This window comes from Eptatretus burgeri, chromosome 7 (assembly GCF_056783735.1).
Source record: "Eptatretus burgeri isolate ZD-2024b chromosome 7, Ebu_testis_v1, whole genome shotgun sequence".
In the NCBI taxonomy this organism is placed as follows: domain Eukaryota; kingdom Metazoa; phylum Chordata; class Myxini; order Myxiniformes; family Myxinidae; genus Eptatretus; species Eptatretus burgeri.
The window spans coordinates 55,741,642-55,760,562 of NC_140967.1; the positions used below are offsets into that span (position 1 = coordinate 55,741,642).

At 40.5% G+C, this 18,921-nt stretch overlaps 1 pseudogene; it reads left to right on the top strand.

Moving 5' to 3' along the window:
• The first annotated feature begins 1,541 nt into the window (after positions 1–1,541).
• On the top strand, positions 1,542–5,531 carry LOC147023297 (uncharacterized; annotated as a pseudogene).
• Positions 5,532–18,921: the final 13,390 nt, after the last annotated feature.

The window sequence follows — 18,921 nt, forward strand, 5'->3', positions numbered from 1 at the left end:
ATCTGAAACGGAGGTAGAAGCCCCTACTTTTGAGAGCATAAAGGTGTTTATGGCAAGTCATGAACATTTTGTGTTTAGAATATAAAATAAAGTTGCCTACAAAGTCATATTACTGAAGCAACTGGTAATGAGAATGTACCAGGGTAGATGTGTGGCAACAAATGCTGGCATGACACACTGGTTCATTTTCACCATGACAGTTAAGAGGTGCAAGAGGTATATACTCTCTCTCAATAGAGGTACATGCTCTCTCAATGTCAGTTTACATTCTGAGGAGAAACGATGATGGTACGACCACATTCTGCTCCTGTGACTGGATGTGTTTTCAAACGATGATGAGTTTTGGCCTTTCAGCAAAAGTGCACGTGTATTAACAAAAATAACCAAGCTGTGGTCACAACCTGCAACACAAAATGGATTACTCACGATTTTTTTGGGGGGGATCCCTCATTGTGAGTAACACTCGACCCAACAGTCAATGGATATCTGGTGCAACAAACCCAGGCAGTGCATAATCAGCAGAGGGCTACATGTCTGATGTATTAGTCCCACCAGAAAACCAAGATGGCGGCCATATTATTTTGTCTTGTGCTATGGTGGGGGAAGTCAAGCGATAAATATGGGTGGGGTCTGGTAGCTGTCTGACCAATGAGTGCACATTTCAAAAATCGACCCCCAACAACAGCAACAACAGCAACCATGCGAAGCTCTTGCAGACATGTCACACATAAAAAACGTGAGTATACAAAGGTGAGAGTTATCTGCCGTAAACAATCATAAAGTGCTGACATTTCAGACATTCACTTTCTTTGGAACAAAAAGCACCCACCCCTGTTTCATCACAAAGCCTTTTGCTTTAGTTTTAAGGCCAAAAGTACATATGCTTGATTTTATTAGCACCTGTTGGACTTAGTCCAAAACGGGGACTTGTGGATTTTGTCTCCATTTTCATGTCCATGGTTGTGTGCGTGCATGCGTCCGCAACCATATCTCGGACATGTATGGACCAATTTTATTCATACTTGGCATAAAGGTAATAATGGGGCGGCTTCGCTCCAAAAAACAGGTCGATTGTGCACTTTCCCTTAAAAGCATGAAACGTGGTACATGGTTAGAGTAACACCATACAATGATTTTTAGTCCAGGGGCGACCGGAAATTGCACCCCATATGGTGGCCATCTTGGGTTTCAAAATGGCCACCACTGTGGACCTGTTTTTTTAAATATCTCCGAAACTAGTACAGATATCGAGACAATTGAAATGCCTATAACTACATTTTAGGGCTCTAGGAATGCAATGGTGACATTAAATGTTTGAAAATTGTGGCTGCCATCTTGAAATCCTGCTATCCACAGCTATTTTGCTCTGAAGGTCTATGCTCACATTTCAGAGACAAATAAATTGTTGATGCTTTAAAATATTGATCAAACTATGAAACTGGTAGTAGTTATGCATCGACTCATTTCAGGGACATCATCCATTGTTATGGTGACTGGATAAGTGATCAACCCTACATAGGCCCATTCATCTGCAACTGGGGATGGCAAAGTATATCAAACGTGTGGATCCATCTAAGCCAGATGCTGAAATGGGTCGAGTTACTCAGTGGGAACTCTGCATTGTTTGTCAACAGAACACCACTGAAAAGGTTCAGTTTCCCAGTCAACAAAAAGGTGAACAAGGTGAAGCAACACTAGCAGGGTACAAAACATTGGCCGATAATCTCCTCGAGTTTTATAACCTTGGTCTGCTGCCTAGAACGATAAACATTGACACATTGGACGAAGGTCATGGTGTCGAGGCAGCTTTCATTGCTCAAAATGCACGTTGGCATAGGTCGTGCAGGCTTACATACAACAATACAAAACTGGAACGTGAAAGGAAGCGTTCTAAAGATATACCGGCTGATGATGTAGGTGAAGGTACATCTGGTGTTTCTAAGCGCACTCAGTCAAGTTCTGCTTCATCAATTTCTCAAGATCTCTGCTTTTTCTGTGGGCGGTCATCTGGAAAAAAGAAACTTCATGAGGTTTCTACTTTCAAAACAGACAAACGTGTTCGAGAGTGTGCTGCACTTCTCGAAGACGATGACTTGCTGAGACGTCTCAGTGGCGGAGATATGGTTGCTCTTGAAGCAAAATACCATGCAAAGTGCTTAGCCTCTCTATTATTATGCATCCATGGTCTAAACCACGGGTTCCCAACCGGGGGGAAATTTCCCCCAGGGGGGAAATTTGGGTGTTTCAGGGGGAAATTCTAGTCTGGAATTAAAATTCTGGAAATTATCAGAAAATAAGTAGAAAATAATTTCCAGTAATAGCCTTCTGTTCTTCTCTTCTCAGGAGTACCTGCTTCCTGAACTTTACCCGCTTTCATTCTTATGTTTTATTTTCTTTCTTCTTTTTTAGTTTGTTCTTTTCTATTAGATGTCTTAATATGATCTCTCTTGTTCTTTTCAGGTCCGCAAGTGATCATGTCGAAAAAACGGATATATTCAGAAGCATATCTAGACTTCGGTTTTACGTTCGTTGTGAATAACGGGGAACATCTGCCACAATGTGTCATCTGCACAAAGACCTTGGGGAATGGTAGCATGAAGCCATTCCAGATGAAGCAACACCTTCAAGGATGCCATCCCGAACTACAGAACAAGGATCGTGAATACTTCAAGCTGAAACAAAATTATCTGAAGAAGACGAGACTGGACTCAACTGGAACGTTTCGTCAGCAAATGGACGCTATTGTGAAAGTGTCATACGAAGTCTCGTACAAGATTGCGAGGGAGAAGAAACCACACACAATTGGTGAAACATTGGTGAAGCCCTGTATGCTGCAGTGCGTGAAGTTGGTCCTTGGTGAGGCTGCCCACAACAAGATGACCCAGATTTCCCTTTCACACAACACCATTCGGTCACGGATCAATGATATGGCTGAGAGCATCAAGAACCAAGTTGTTCAGAAGGTTCGAGGGTCACAGTTTTTTTTTCGATTCAACTCGACAAATCGACAGATGTTGCGAATCTGTCCCAGCTGTTGGTCTTTGTTCGTTATACCACCGAAAAAGGAATTGCAGAAGAATTCCTCTTCTGCAAACCTCTCCAGACCACGACCAAAGCTCAGGATGTGATGGGCCTTATCAATGACTTTTTCGAAGACAGCAACATCAGCAGGGAGTCTCTGGTTGGGGTGTGCACGGATGGTGCCCCAGCCATGCTCGGCTCTCGATCGGGGTTCGTCACGCTCGTCAAGCAAAAGAATCCGGCAGTGGAATCGACACACTGTCTGATCCACAAAGAGGCGCTTGCTTCGAGACCTCTCCCCAAGAACTTCAAGCAGCATCTCGAGACTGTCATCAAAGTCGTCAACTTTATCAAGGGTTCTGCTCTGAACACTCGGCTGTTCTGTCGGCTCTGTGAAGGCATGGAAGCCGACCACGAATCGTTGCTGTTTCATACTCAGGTGAGGTGGCTCTCAAAGGGAAACATGTTGCAGCGAGTCCTGGAATTGTTTGATGAGGTGGTAGCCTTCCTTCGGGCCCAAGAGAATGTTGTGCTTCTGAAGGCGTTGAAGGGTGAGTTTTTCCGTGTGCGGCTGTCCTACTTGTCCGATATTTTCAGTGCATTGAACGAGCTCAACAGGAAACTGCAGGGCAAAGGGACCAACATTCTTTTTCAGTCAGACAAGATCAGAGCTTTCGTGGCTAAACTGGAACTGTGGAAGAAAAGAGCGGGGAGTGGAAGTTTTTCCTCATTCCTCGCTCTGAACGAATGTGTGGAGGATATGGAGGATGGTCTGCCTGATCCAATCACCGAGGATATCAAACAACACCTCAAAGGCTTGGAGGAAGAATTCAAGTATTACTTCCCGGGGATCACAAACGAGAGCAACGAGAACAAGCTTATCAGAGACCCATTTCAGAGGAACGTTGATGATGTGCCAGAAGCGTGGCAGGAAGAGTTCCTGGACTTGAAAAACGACTCTACAGCGAAGGATGCCTTCCAGAATATGGAACTGGAAGAGTTTTGGACCCAAGTCCGAGGAACCTACCCGCTTCTTGCGACCAATGCTCTGCGGATATTGGTCCAGTTTTCTTCCACCTACCTGTGTGAGACAGGATTTTCGGCACTGGTACACCTCAAAACAAAGGCACGCAACAAGTTGGAGGTGGAGGCGGATCTTCGCTGTGCACTCTCCATAACTCCCCCAGACATTGAAGGACTCGTGAACGGCAAACAATGCCAGAAGTCACACTAAAATGCTGTGTTCTTATTCAATACAATTTAATGTTAGCTGTGTTAGTGCATTTGAAAAATAAATTAGTAAATAGTCTCAGTGTGTTTTAACTGTTCTTTGTCTCATACACATGAAGGGGGAAATCTGGATGGTTGAATTGGGTGCAGGGGGAAATGACAGAAAAAAGGTTGGGAACCACTGGGCTCTAAACGGAGCAAGAAGGCACCGAGAATCTCGATAACATGCTCTGTTGCATAGCATTTGCGGAACTTGTGACATATATTGAGGAAACCCATTTGGAGGATGCCACCATTGCTCCTGTATTTAAGCAAGCTGATCTGTCAAACCTGTATTCCTCCAGGCTGGACCAACTAGGAATCAAGCAGGAAAGCTGCATACAATCTACAAGACTCAAGCAGCGAATTCTTGCCCATTTTCCTGACATGAGAGTAACTAAAAAGGGCAGAGACATTTTGCTAATGTTTGATGAGGACATTGGACATGCCTTAACAAAGGTATGTCAACAGGACAGTGACTGACAGTGATGCAGTGCACCTTGCACAGGCGGCTCAGATAGTCTGTGGACATTTGTTTGGTAAATCCAAGCCATTTGATGGTTCATTTAGTGCAACATGTCAGGAGGAATCTGTGCCTAGTTCACTTATATCATTAGTCAACATGATACTGGAGGGTCATAGCATTAAGGACCAGGCGTACCAACCTTCTAACCCAGCTGCACTAAGCTTGGCACAGCTTCTTAAGTTCATTGCAGTCAAGCATGCCCGAAAGCAAAAGGACAAACCCACTAATATGAGGCGCACTCTGGAACGGAAAACCCCACTGGCAATTTATATTGGGTTGAAACTACATGCAGAAACCAGGAAGAGAGAATTGGTGGAGAAGCTCTCCCAGCTTGGTATGAACATCACGTATGATAGAGTTATTCAGATTTCTGCTGATATGGGAAATAGTGTGTGCCTACTCTACAGATTGGAACAGGTTGTATGTCCACCAAACCTGAAGCAGAACTTGTTTACTACATCCGCTGTTGACAACAGCTAAAGACTCTTTCCATGGAACCGGCATCTCATTATTCCAGCACCCAAGACAACCTGATGACGGCACTGATCGTGGTCGAATCATTCTTGGTGGTGCAGCTGGCACAAAGAAACTCGATGCTTTGCCAAATTACTACACCAATGTACCACCTGTTAAGGCAAGCGTAAAGGGGTCACCAGTTACAGAAATATGCCTTAAATCTCTGGCCCGGGAGAAGACGTCCGGTGACGATAGATGACTCGAGCATGTAAGAGAGCACATAGAAAACAAGACCACAACCTCTCGTGCTGATAACATTTCTTGGGCAGCTCACCATGCTCACAACCTGTCTCAATCAGCTCGTCCAATGTCCGTAATGACTCCACTACAATTGTTTCAGCTCACACTCTGGCCAGGATAAAACACTCAATGGATGTCATTCTGAGTGCTTTGCAGCATATAAATCCTGGGCAAACTCCTGTCATCGCCTTTGATCAGCCATTATTCGCAATTGCAAAAGAAATTCAGTGGAAATGGCCTGAGAAATATGGAGAGGATAAATTTGTTATTCTGTTTGGAGGGTTGCACATTGAACTGGCTGCACTGAAAACAGCAGGTGACTGGTTAGCAGGAAGTGGTTGGGTGAACGTGAAATTCAATGAGTTTTGAGGAGCCAAAATGTGAGTACATTTTTTTTGGGACACCCTGTATATGCAGTGCCAAGAGAGAGTCTATACCCCCTTTCAAAATTTTCACCTTTGTTGCCTTATAGCCTGGAATTCTTCTTCTTCTTCATTCGGCTGCTCCCGTTAAGGGTCGTCACAGCGGATCATCCGTTATGATCCGCATAGTGATTTGGCACATGTTTTATGCCGGATGCCCTTCCTGACGCAACCCTGGTCACCTCTTACGACACAGGGAAATGGTACACCTATTTTAACCGGGGTATACACTGGCCCAGTACACTGGTACTCATTTCGCCAACCTCGGAAGGATGACAGGCTGAGTCAACCCCCTGGTGAATTAATTCAGTGGCCCAACGGGGCTTGAACTCAGGACCTTTTGGATCCCAAGCCACTGCCCTAACCACTGTGCCAACACCAGGCTTGTTAATAATATTTAGTTAAATATATTTAGATAAAATAGTTAATTTAATCCCTCTATACAATTTGCAGTGTATGAATATATGCATGACAAAACACGTACAGATTTGGCACTTTGCTTTACAGTTTACTTGACCTTAGATTGCAACCTTGTGTGCTTTTACAACTGCAAACTCTTCAATTACGGAAATGAAGTCCAGTTCTCGGAGCAAATCACTTTCAATGCACAAAAGGGCCAACACATCAAGACGCTGTTGATGCATGTTGGTTGACCAAGACGCTGTTGACCAAGACGCTGTTGATGCAAGATGCTGTTGGTGAACGCTTCACATCTTTGATTCTCTTTAGCTGCGAAAATAAGCGTTCTCCTGAACAATTGGTGGCCATAGATAAAGAATAAGAATCTCCATCTATTTATGTCTGTTTAGAAGGGAAGGAGATCAGGCAGAGAAATAGGTTTGATTATCTGGGAGTAACAGTGACCAGGGATGGTAAGTCTGAGGCAGAGGTGCGGAGGATTCAGGTAGGTGTGAATGAGTGGAGGAGGATGAAGGGAGTAAGGGCAGACAGAAAGATATCAAGGAAATTGAAAGGAAAGGTTCTGATGTCATGTGTAATGCCAACCTACCTTGACAGTCTGGAGATGATGGCACTGACAGAGAGACAACAGAGGTTGCAGGTTTGCAAGAACAACTGGGTCAGGAGGATTGCTGGAGTGAAAAGGGTGGATAGAAGGGAGATGAATGAACTGAGGGTGGAGATTGGTGGAATGCTGGCTGAGATGGACTGGACACTTGGTGTGGATGGAGGAAGAGAGAATGGCAAAGAGAGCAGATAGTTTGAGGGAGTAAGCTAGGAAGAAATGAGGTAGACCATGGTTGAGATTGGAGAATTGTGTGAGGAGGGATGTCTGTAAGGTCAGGGTGGTTGGAGAGTAGGGAGTGCTGAGGACAGATGGAGATGGAGGAGTATCGTGCGCAAGGCAGGGCAGAAGTGGGGTGCTATCGGACCTCACCCCTTATAAAGGGAAGAGTAGGAGAAGAAGAAGAATGATTCACAGTGATGGGAACAATTTGCCAAACAAATACACAGGTTGGGTTATGCACAGTCACACACACACACACACACACACACACACACACACACACACACACACACACACACACACACACACACACACACACACACACAATTTTCAAAACAACTGCAATAACAAAAATCGAGCAAATTTCTCATATCTTTATTTGAATTACATACATGAATGCAGTCTCCTAAGCTGATATTCATTTATTTTCTCTGCTACCTGACCCACATCACCTCAGTCTTCTCCACACTCATCTTCAGCCCATGCTTCCCAAATGCCTCCTTCCACTCCCTCAGTACCTCCTTCATCTCCCACCCACTCTCCACCACAACAGCCAGATCATCAGCATACAACATCCTCCCTTTGCTACACCTCAAGCTCACCTTCCTGCTTACCAGCTTTATCGCCATGATAAGCATGTGTGGTCTCAAACCAATGTTCAGGCAGAAATCCTCAGACATCCTAGGACCAACCAAAACTCTTCCCTTCATTCCTTTGTACATCGCTTCTGGCACTCCCATCCATCTCAGTGTCACAACTGTTTGTCTTGGGACATTGTCATAGGCCTTCTCCAGGTCCACAAATCCCAATGCCTCTCACCTTGTACCTACAACCTCTTCTCCACCAGCTGGCTTAGCATGAACATTCCATCCGTTGTCCCCCTACCCATTCTAAACCCCAGCTGCTCTTCTCCAATCTCCATCTCCACCCTCTTCCTTATTCTCCCATCTAGTATCCTCTCCAGCACCTTCATTACATGACATAGGAGCATAAAGCCCCTGTACTTCCCAAATCTTGAACATCTGAGCTGCTTCTGGGACACTCACTGTCAACCATGGGAGAGGCAAGGGCCTGCCCATCAGAGGGGAAAGAGAAAGGCACCTCTTTATGTGGGAGAAATGCACGTGCAGCCTGTGGGTCACCCAGATAGCTCAGATGGCAAGGAGCACTGGTACAGTTCACCAGAAAACTTAGGTTTGATTTCTGGTGTGGGTGTGTAATTTTCCCACATTTGCATATGTTTGTTTCCTGTTCATTTATTATTGAATTTCTAGAGTGTTGAAAGTTCCCAAGAGCACAGTGAGATCCATCACTAGGAAATGGAAAGAATATGGAACTGCGAGACTCTTTCTTGGGTTGGCCGTCCGACCAAATTGAGCAACCTGCCAAGATGAACTTTTGTCAGGGAGGTGACGAAGAACCCAATGACCACTCTGACAGAACTAGAGTTCCTTGGCTGAGATGGGAGAACCTGCCAAAAGGACAACAGACTCTGCAGCACTTCACAAATCTAGGGTTTATGGGAGAGCGGCCATATGGAAGCCACTCCTGAGAAAATAGCACATGACAGCGCACCTGCAGTTTACAACCAGAGAGTTGGTGTCAAAGCCACCCAATGCTCACCTGTTTATACATTTATCGCTTTTAAAAGACTAGTCGAATAATATTTTTTTATAAAGCATTGCAGTGAAGTCTGATCCAAATAATTTTAAAGCAATATATGTATTTGTATATTGTAATCAGTAAAAAATAGTGTGGTAGATAAAAACATGAGAAAGGAAAAAATGAAAACATGAACATGACAAAATCGTTTCACATCAAGGTGTTCAACTCATCATGATAATATTGAAATAAATATTGACTCATGCTTACCATTTAATGATAAATCATCATCATCATATTGTTGTGGTTGAGGAAATTCGCAAACCACCATTCAGGTCCCGTAGGTGAGATATCTCTGTAAGTACATGTGTAGTTAGCCCCAAACCCGTTGTTTAGAGGGAATAAATGTGATTCATTCGGGCTGCGACCCTTTAAGATAGCCGTTTTTATGTTCTATCGTTATTTTGAACCAACCACGTCTCAACCACCATCAGACAACAACCACCGACCGCAACGCCGCTTCACAACAACAACAACGCCAACAGCCACGACCTTTACCGTCACGGCTCGCTCCCGTAAACATCGCATCACCGCCATTCCAAGCGTCGCCATGGCCATCACCGCCACTTTAGGCCCTCCACCACCTTAGCCTCTCCTTCTGCGGCCGTTCCAGCGCCGCTTGTGAATGCCGAGCGTCAGGCTGTCCTGGCCTCGTACAGGGCGCACGCTGAGCCACGGGTACAAAGAGCGGCCTTTCCGAGGGGAAGTCGGATCAGGAATGATACACGCCCACTTCTGTTCCGTCCTATCAGCAAGCGCGGGGCGATTTGGCCCCGCCTCCAGGCGCGTCGGAGTAGAATCGATATATGCAAATTCGAGGATCAGGGGAGGTTCACGCCCACTTTTCCTCCGTCCAATGGGCGAGCGTGGCTCCGCCCCCGAGCTCATGCTGATCCAGAAATTTGCATATGGGTTCTCCTGCCGTACTATCAAGCGCCGAGCGTGGGGCGAATTCCGTCAGTTTTGGGCTCGGGCGAGTTGGAGAGGTGTGACGGCGGCGAAGTGTGGCAGCAGCAGTCAAGACGGGTCTGGAGGAGAGTCAGTCTGTTGGGGTTCGGAGTCTATCGAGGAGCTGCAGAGAGGGGAAGCCGGGAACGCGGTCGAGGTCACAGTGGAGTCGCTCGTCGCGGGACCCAAGCAAGCCAGCTATCCTCTTTCCCCAGAGCATCAACAATTCCCCCATCTTTCCCCTCCCGCGCTGAGATAGTGCGGAAAGGGGGCCCCGTTCCCACCCCATTCCAAGCAATGCCAACGAAACCAGCGGAGGAGCGCGGAGTCGGTGCACCGCCGCCACATTTGCGGCTCATCACAAGACGGGTAGGCTCCACCCGGTCTCGGCCCACGGCCCCGTCTGTCCCCTTGTCGTTGAGGGTGGCCCTTTCTTTTGCTTTTGAGTATATGTGTTATCGGCGCCATCTGTAAAGTAAAACTGTGTAAGTGTTGCCGTGTGCTCGCGTAGTCGGTAGTAGATCTGCATTGTTGTGTTTCTTTTGTTGCAATTGCTTTTGGTGCATAATTGTTGTAATTGTATATGTGTGCTATCCGTGTGCCGCGGAATAAATGTGCCTCATGTTGAACTGTTTTTCCCGTTTCGCTTCGTCTTTTCTTTAATTGAATCTCCATCTTACTTTACGTAAAGGGTTGGTAGTGGGCTAAATACGCCCGATAATTAATCGGAACCGTCGAGGTTGACGATAACACCGCTCGGTTATCCCGATAGTACGGAACGGGTCACTTAAAGTGGCCCGAGTCCGGAGTCGACCAGCGGCGAGGTGTGATCGCCCGGTCTACCCTCCGTGTGGGTACTTAGGTAGGTCGAATTTGGCGAACAACCCTATCCCACGCGGGGGGGCGATTGGCACGATCGTGGTGAGGCCGAAAGGCCCACCCGTGACTAGTTCCCGGCGTTAGTCCGAGAGGGTCACGACAGAATTGTCCGTCCGGTGGGCGACGTGCTGCGATTCGAGTTACGTGGCCGCTCACACGCCCGCGGGCGCGAATTCGCAACAATATATACAATACATCATAAGCATCAGTTCCAGTTATTGAATACAGTTCCAATTCCAGTTATTTATATGACGTGATATTTCCAATGATTTTTTTGAACAAATATCGGAAACTTTTCTGTGAAATGTACTAAACTTTTTCAGGCACAAAACACAAAATGTACATTTATGGCTGGCTAAAGTTTTTTCACCCGCATATATTTTAAAACACCTGTCACATTTGAATGATTGTTTCAAACAGTTGTGTTTGTTCAAGTTTTCTCTCCTGGTGAATGAAGTGCTACATTTTTTGCAGTACAAACACGAATGTCTCTGAAAATTGACTCGAGATTTGTACGTTTTTCCACACATGTTGCAAAAAAACTATTTCCATTATATGAATGGGCTCCTTGATTTCCAAGAAGATATGAACAGGTTCTTTGCCCTGAAATAAAAAAATAACAAATTCACAAATACCAAATAAACACACAGAGAAACCAGAGAGCAGATCATGTTACAGTGCAGCATTATAAATGAATAAGTCGAACTTCTAGGCAGTATCATTTTTTTATTGCTTGTAATTATGATGGCATCACAATTCTAACAGTGCATGTGCAATGGTATTTATCAACATTATGCAATAATACATTACCTACTTGCCTTGCCATGAGAAATGCATCTAAAAGAAAAAGTAATATGTCGTGTTCTGACTTCACAAATGTTGAGTCTCTGAAAAAGGTGCATGAACAAAATTTATATAATTTTGACTTCATTGCATCCCTAGTACACATATTAAATTAATGGCAAGCGTCTCGTATAAACAGGTGAGCATTGGGTGGCTTTGACACCATCTTAGGTTGAAATTTAAAAAAAATTAAATCATTTGTTAATTTCAACTCCACTACACCAATAGTATACCCCAAAGGAACCTCCATGCCAAATATCAGCATCTTAGTACACATATTAAATGAATGGCAAGCTTCTAAATAACTTGCACCAAAAACTTTAACGTTGATGTGCTACAAAAAGATAAGTTCAAAACAGGTCAAAAATTTAAAACATTTGAAATTATGTTTTCATTTCAACTTCACTACACCAATAGTATACCCCAAAGGAACCTCCATGCCAAATATCAGCATCCTAGTACACATATTAATGAATGGCAAGCTTCTAAAAAATAACTTGCACCAAAAACTTTAACGTTGATGTGCTACAAAAAGATAAGTTCAAAACAGGTCAAAAATTTAAAACATTTCAAATTATTTTTTCATTTCAACTTCACTACATCAATAATTATAATATACCAGTAGGGTAAGAATACTGATTCTGGCTCACTTTTCCCCATGTAAATGAATGGGGGATTTTCAGCGATGAAATTTTTCTTTTTTTTCCATAAAAAATAAATCCCCTTTTTAGCCCAAGGTATATTTATTTGTCTCCCCTTTTAACCTGGGGACACTTTTTTTCAAATAACCCATGCAATAAGATAAAGATTTGTTACAGGTGATTCTAAAGAAATATCTGAAACGTCTAAGCCACGGGACACTCTTTATCAAATAACCGATGCATATTGTTTAGCTCACTCATTGAACCTATAAACATTTGTTCATTCTCAAATTCCTTCAATAGTTTAATTTTCTTTGCACAATAATCCCCATCTAAAATATTTAAAAACAAACATTTGAATCTTTATATTTTTTAAGATACCCCTTTTGTGCCATTACGAAATGACAAACTTCTCTTAATGCTCTTGTTTGACCACCTCCTGAGCCACATATCATTTTGAGATTATAGTAAATTGTTTTTTCATTGTTCAATTGATAACCATCAAAGTTTTCAGTCCATTCAAGGATATTCATTTTTTTCTTTACATCCTCTAACTTACTACTTTTTAAATTGATTCGCTTATTTGTTTTATTTACTTCTCTTAATGATCTCATCTGGCCACAGCCCGAGATGCAAATCATTTTTGTGCATAAACCACGCCATAAAAAAGTTTTGTTTCAAATGTTTTCAGTTCGTGCCATGAAAATGAGGAAGTGTTTTTTTGACACGGTCGTGCTGTGAAAATGAGGAAGTGTTTTTGGACAGTCATGCTGTGAAAAAATAGGAACTATTCTGTGAGACAAGGCCTCGTGTTTCTATTTTATCTCAGAACACGAACAGGCTTTTAAACATAAGTTTAATCAAAATCATTTTAGGGCATTTTAAGTATGATTAAAAATGATTCATACAATTTGAGAATATATCGCCCAGTTATTTTCCAAGCTGTCTCGCCCAAAGCGTCATTTCCTGTGGCCACACCCAATGATTAAGCAATCTCCTCATCGTTGCCTTATAAGTGATTCGCCAGACAAAGTTTCTGCCAGACGGGATTTTCATTTTTACAACTGAGACATGAGCGATCTTTCTTCCGCGAACAAAACAGCTCAACACAAAGTTGGTAAGCTTGTGTATGGGTTCCTCTTTGAACGATGAAGCAATTGATTATAAATTAAATCGTGATAATTCTGATATATTTTTTTTTCTTGGCAGGTCCTTGGAAGAAGAGCAGTTTACATATCACGACGAGGTGCATGAAATTAATGCTCTTATTGAAGAGGTCAATCATCTTAGAAGAGAATTGAAAAACATTTTTAATGACTGACACGATGTCTTATCACGGCCTCTGATCTTTTTGTCATCTTGTACCAATGGTAAAAAAACTGAGACATGAACTCACTCTCTTCCGATGAAGATAACAGCTCACTACAAAGTTGGTAAGTTTGTGTATGGTTTCCTCTTTGAACGATGAAGCAATTGATTATAAATTAAATCGTGATAATGCGAAAATATATATTTTTTCCTGGCAGGTCCTTGGAAGAAGTGGAGTTTACATATCACGATGAGGTGCATCAAATGAATGCTCTTATTGAAGAGGTCAATGATTTTAGAAGAGAATTGAAAAATATTTATAATGACTGGTACGAAGTCTTATCACGGCCTCTGATCTCGAATGAATTAAACCAATGGTGAGACACGTGTGTGTGTGTGTGTGTGTGTGTGTGTGTGTGTGTGTGTGTGTGTGTGTGTGTGTGTGTGTGTGTGTGTGTGCGCGCGTGTGTGCGCGCGTGTGTGCGTGCGTGCGTGCGTGTGTGTGCGTGTCTCTTTCCCTGTCTGTTTGTCTCTCTATCTCTCCCTGTCTGTCTCATTGTATCTCTCTCTGTCTGTCTTTCTACCTACCTCTCTCTGTCTGTCTCTCCATCTATACCCTTGACTCATTATTTTTTTTTTTCAGCTCGATCACACAACATAAGCTGTTGAAGCAATCTGGTACAACACATGATTTTCTGGAGGTAAATGTTTCTGAATTATTATTTAGTTATTTGTTTATTTATTCTTTTATTAATATCACTCTCTCTTTGGAATGTCGCTTTATGTTGGTTGCATCATTAGTTTGGACGCGGTTTTGCCAGTACACTGGAATTCATTTTATTGGCCTTGGAAGGACGACAGGCTGAGTCGGCCTCCTGGTGTGTTAATTCAGTGGTCAACGAGGCTTGAACTTAGAACCAACACCAGGCTTACTCATATTACCATGTAATTATCTTTATAAAACCTAATTATTATCCACTTTTTGTTTCAAAACAGAATATGGTGTCTTCGACATAAACCTTATAATAAAACCTTCGACAGACCCCTTTCCCATTCTATCACTGAATGTATAGAGTGTAAATTTCATCATTTCAGATACAGCAGAGACATAATCAACCGCTTCAACTTCTTGTGTTCCAATATACAAATGCAGACTATCAAACATTTTCCAAAAGAAATCATTTACAAGTGTAGCGTTTGTGTTATTCCCAACTTTAGTGAATTTAAATTTACACAACAAGAAACTTTCAGAGAGATTCAAATAGGTTTGTTGATTATTTATTTCAAAACTTTTTGTACCATTCGTATTCCAGTCTGTTCCAGTTATTGCATTTACCTTGAAGTAATCTTCTTTTTTAGTGGAGTTTGAGATAATAATAGTATCATCCAAATCATAGATACTATCAATTGCTTCCATACTTGTATTTATTTAGGAAAAAAAGATGTTAAAACTTTTGAAACCCTGATCCAAGTATTCGAATTATTTTCTGTCGTTCTTGGGGGGACAACTGAGTTTTGCCTTTCTTAATTTCTTTTATTGCTTGTAATTTATGAGATTCCTTCTGGGCATCTTTTATGCTCTTTACAGCACCTGCTACATTTCCCACAGCAGAAAAAGTTGAACCAATTAGATCTTTATGTTTAAGAATAGTTGAACCATTACCCATGAGAGTATCAATTATCCCATCTCCTCTAAATTGATGTCCAACATCCCTTTGTCTCTTAGGTTTATAGTATCCTCTACCAAGATACATACCTTCACCCTTGTAGTATGGGGAAAGGAACATCCCATCCCCTGTAATTATTTTATATTTTCCCAACTCGTGTTTCCTCACAATAACCATCGTATTTATTGATTGGAAAACCACGTAGGTGAATTCTGATGGATATAACTTCTCCATTAAAAGAAATCATACGATTATCTTGGTCGGTTATCCTAAAATTTACTCTGTGTATGGTTTTTCCTGACACAGGGAGATAAACCAAATTTTTGAGTTCCATATTGAATTTATAACCAATTGGGGTTGAGTATGCGCTGAATGAAAACATTGTATTTGTTTTTTTTCCATCATTATAAGCACCATCAATCAAATCACAGTGAATTAACACCGAATTTATTCCTGAGGATATTTGAATGACATTATCACTGTAAAACGTCCCATTAGTTTCAATCTTTTTTGAGGAGAAACCCAATAACTCTCTAAATGAATTATCAATTGTGAAATCAACCTTTTAGTTATTTTTAACTTTAATCGTTGATTTTGAAGTATGTTTTTGAATGTCTATAACAATATTTTTTGGTTCATCAGCCTGTTCTTTCATAAGACGAGCAATTTCGGAAGATATTTGAGAAATCTCATATGCTCCGGGTGAGACTTTAATCGTTTTGTATCCACTTCCCGGATTATAACTAAACTTGTCATTTTTCTCGGTTATATTAAATAAGGTATTATAAGTTTCCATGGACAATAAAGATGCCTCATATTCTTTTGTTGTGTCAAGTTGTAGTGGGTATGGGAATGAAGATGTGTGGTCGCTTGTTGTGAAATTGAAGCTAAGGATTGTGCTTCTCATCTTATTTAATATGAGATAAAATGTCTTTATATTGATATTTATTAATTATTTTCATGTTCATCAACTGGTCTAAAATGGCTGATGCTTCATTAAAACAATTGTTATTTCCAGCCTTCTTACTGCCTAACAACAATAACAGTCTATGAACTAATTGTGATGGGTCATTTGGAAGAAAACTAACACCTGAACCAAGGATACTTAAAGCCTGAATAATGTGTTTCTCCTTCTCATTCTTCCTACTTTTACCAGATAGAATAACCCTATAATTTAGAGTGTTCAGCAGATCAATATATACTCTATCATCATTATTTTTCATATCCAATGGTTTATCAATAAACTTTGACTCATCCCTCACAGTTGAACCTTGTCTTCCATCTTTTGTGAGAAGAAACGTTAATCTTGGAGTTAGTTTGACAGGAGGTTGAGCAGAACTCAAGAACCTTAAATCATCATTAAATATCAATACCTTTTCTTGAACAAGATGAAATATTGATGGTTGTTCTGTTGGAATGAGTCCTGCTTTGCTTTTTGAATCCGCTGAATATTCATTGTTTTGAAGAGCATTCAAAATATAATCAGGGGGTCGATTCATCTCTTCCAGTTGTTGAAATAATCCTTCATCATCATATTCTAATTCTCCAATATGCTCTAATTCTTCCTCCGTCATTTTACTGAAATTTTTTAACATTTGGAGCTTTCTGGGAGTATATTTTATTGTGGGAACTGTGGAAACATCTATAATTTTTTCTTGGGAAGTTTTTAAAAGTGGTTTAAAAAATTTCTCTTGTTTTCTTTCAAATGCTTCTTCACCCGTTAGTTTTTGTCTGCGTTTCTTCTTTATGTCTTCCTGTTGTTTTACAACTTTTGAAACCAACTCTTGATGTTCCCTAAATCTTCTTGCTCTTTCTTTCGCATCCATTTATTTATTGAAAAATATCATTTAATATCTCATCTTGTTTCACAACAATATATTTATATTTTTCAGTCGTGTGTTTCAAGTAATCCCCAAATTCCTTTTTACTACATAATGTAGAACAATTGTCTCTCCAAAAATTATTTATATCTATTGAATTTAACTTGAATAAAATAAAAGTATTAGCATTGTTTCTGATGGAACGACGAGGAAGTTGAAAGTACGATTGACTAAGATAAATACAATTACAAGAAGAATGTCTCCCTCTTGTGTAGTAGCTGTCCATTACCGTTTGGTTTCTCTCATTAACACAATCATCAAAGATAACGAGGTTCTTTTTGGATTTATCCAAATCTTGGGGAGACGGTATATCATCCGTATTATCACTAAGAATACAAGTTATCGGTTTTGATTTCTTTTTACATCTCTGTGTATCACAAAATAGTTGTATTATATCTTCAATATTATAATCATTTAGGTTTTTTTGAAGTTTAAGTAAACCGATTATATCTTCTTTTTGAAGACCAGCATTAAAACCTTGTGAGAGTAGTTGATACTCTGGTTGAAAACTCGACTTTGTGAAAATTATTAAATTATCATAATCTAAAAAGTTGGGTGTGAGGAGCATCTTTAAAAGTAAGCAGGTTTTTCCACATCCACTTGAACCAACTATGAGGCATCTTAATGAATTTGGGACATTTTTATGGTTGTCAAATTTTATCTTATTTTCCCAAATGGGTAAAAAATCATTAATTTATATATTTGGCAAACAGGTTATTTAATTTAATATTGGCTTTTTTCGAAACTCTATATTTTATCCTAAGTTCAGGTTTAATTTCAAGATAATCCATTATTTTATTAATGCAATATCTTGTGTTGATATTTCCCTGAAAATCACATCCATGAATAATATATAACAACAATCCTTTGAACATTTCTCTAATACGTTCAGTTTCTTCCCTTGTAAGGAAAGGTATCACCCTCGTACTTTACCCTTGTATCACCCTCGTACTTTACATTCATTTCTCTAATCAATCTTGTAAAGTAATTCATTTTTGGTGTAAATCTAAAAGAATTATTTTCCTTTTTATATTTTTGATTATCATTAATTAGAAGATAATCACAGAATATACATTGTTTATAGGCTTTTGACTCTGTGTTTAATCCCCGTCTTTCACACGCAGGACAATTCTCAAATTTGTCATATGGAGAATCATGGAATTCAAGAGGCTCAAAATCGAGTAAACTATTCATATTTATAAAGTAAAACTTTACTTAAACTGAAATTCATCTTCGATATCATCTTCGATACTTTCAGAATCATCTATACTTTCATAACTATCGTTTGAACACAAACTCTCGGTGTCATAACTATCGTTTGAATGCAAACTCTCGGTATCATAATCACTCTCATAATCTTCAAAATCTTCAGTTGAATATTGACCCATATTTAATTAGTAGAAAAAACATTACCATCGATATCTATATACATTTTTTCATTAACAGATTCAACTGCTACATTTTTTATATTAAAGGTAATTTTAAAATGATCCTTAACTACAATTGAATGAAATGTCATTTCACCTGATATATTTACATCCTTTATTTCATCAGGATTTATATCTTTAGGGTTGTTGAAAAAAATACAAATTTCTCCTTGCATATTACAGATGGTCTTATCTTTTCTTTCTAAAGCTTCATCCAGAAGGTTTTTATTTTTTGATACCTTTTCTTGTTTCATTGCTTTTTCTAGTTTTGAATAAATTGCCAGAAGGAGAGGAGAAACTTTTGTTAGAGATACCTTAATTGATGTTCTTCCAGGTATACCAAAAGCCCTTCCACTGAAGTAAATTGAAGAACTCATCATATCCACCATAATTGTTTTTATCCAATAGTTGTTATGTTTATCTTTG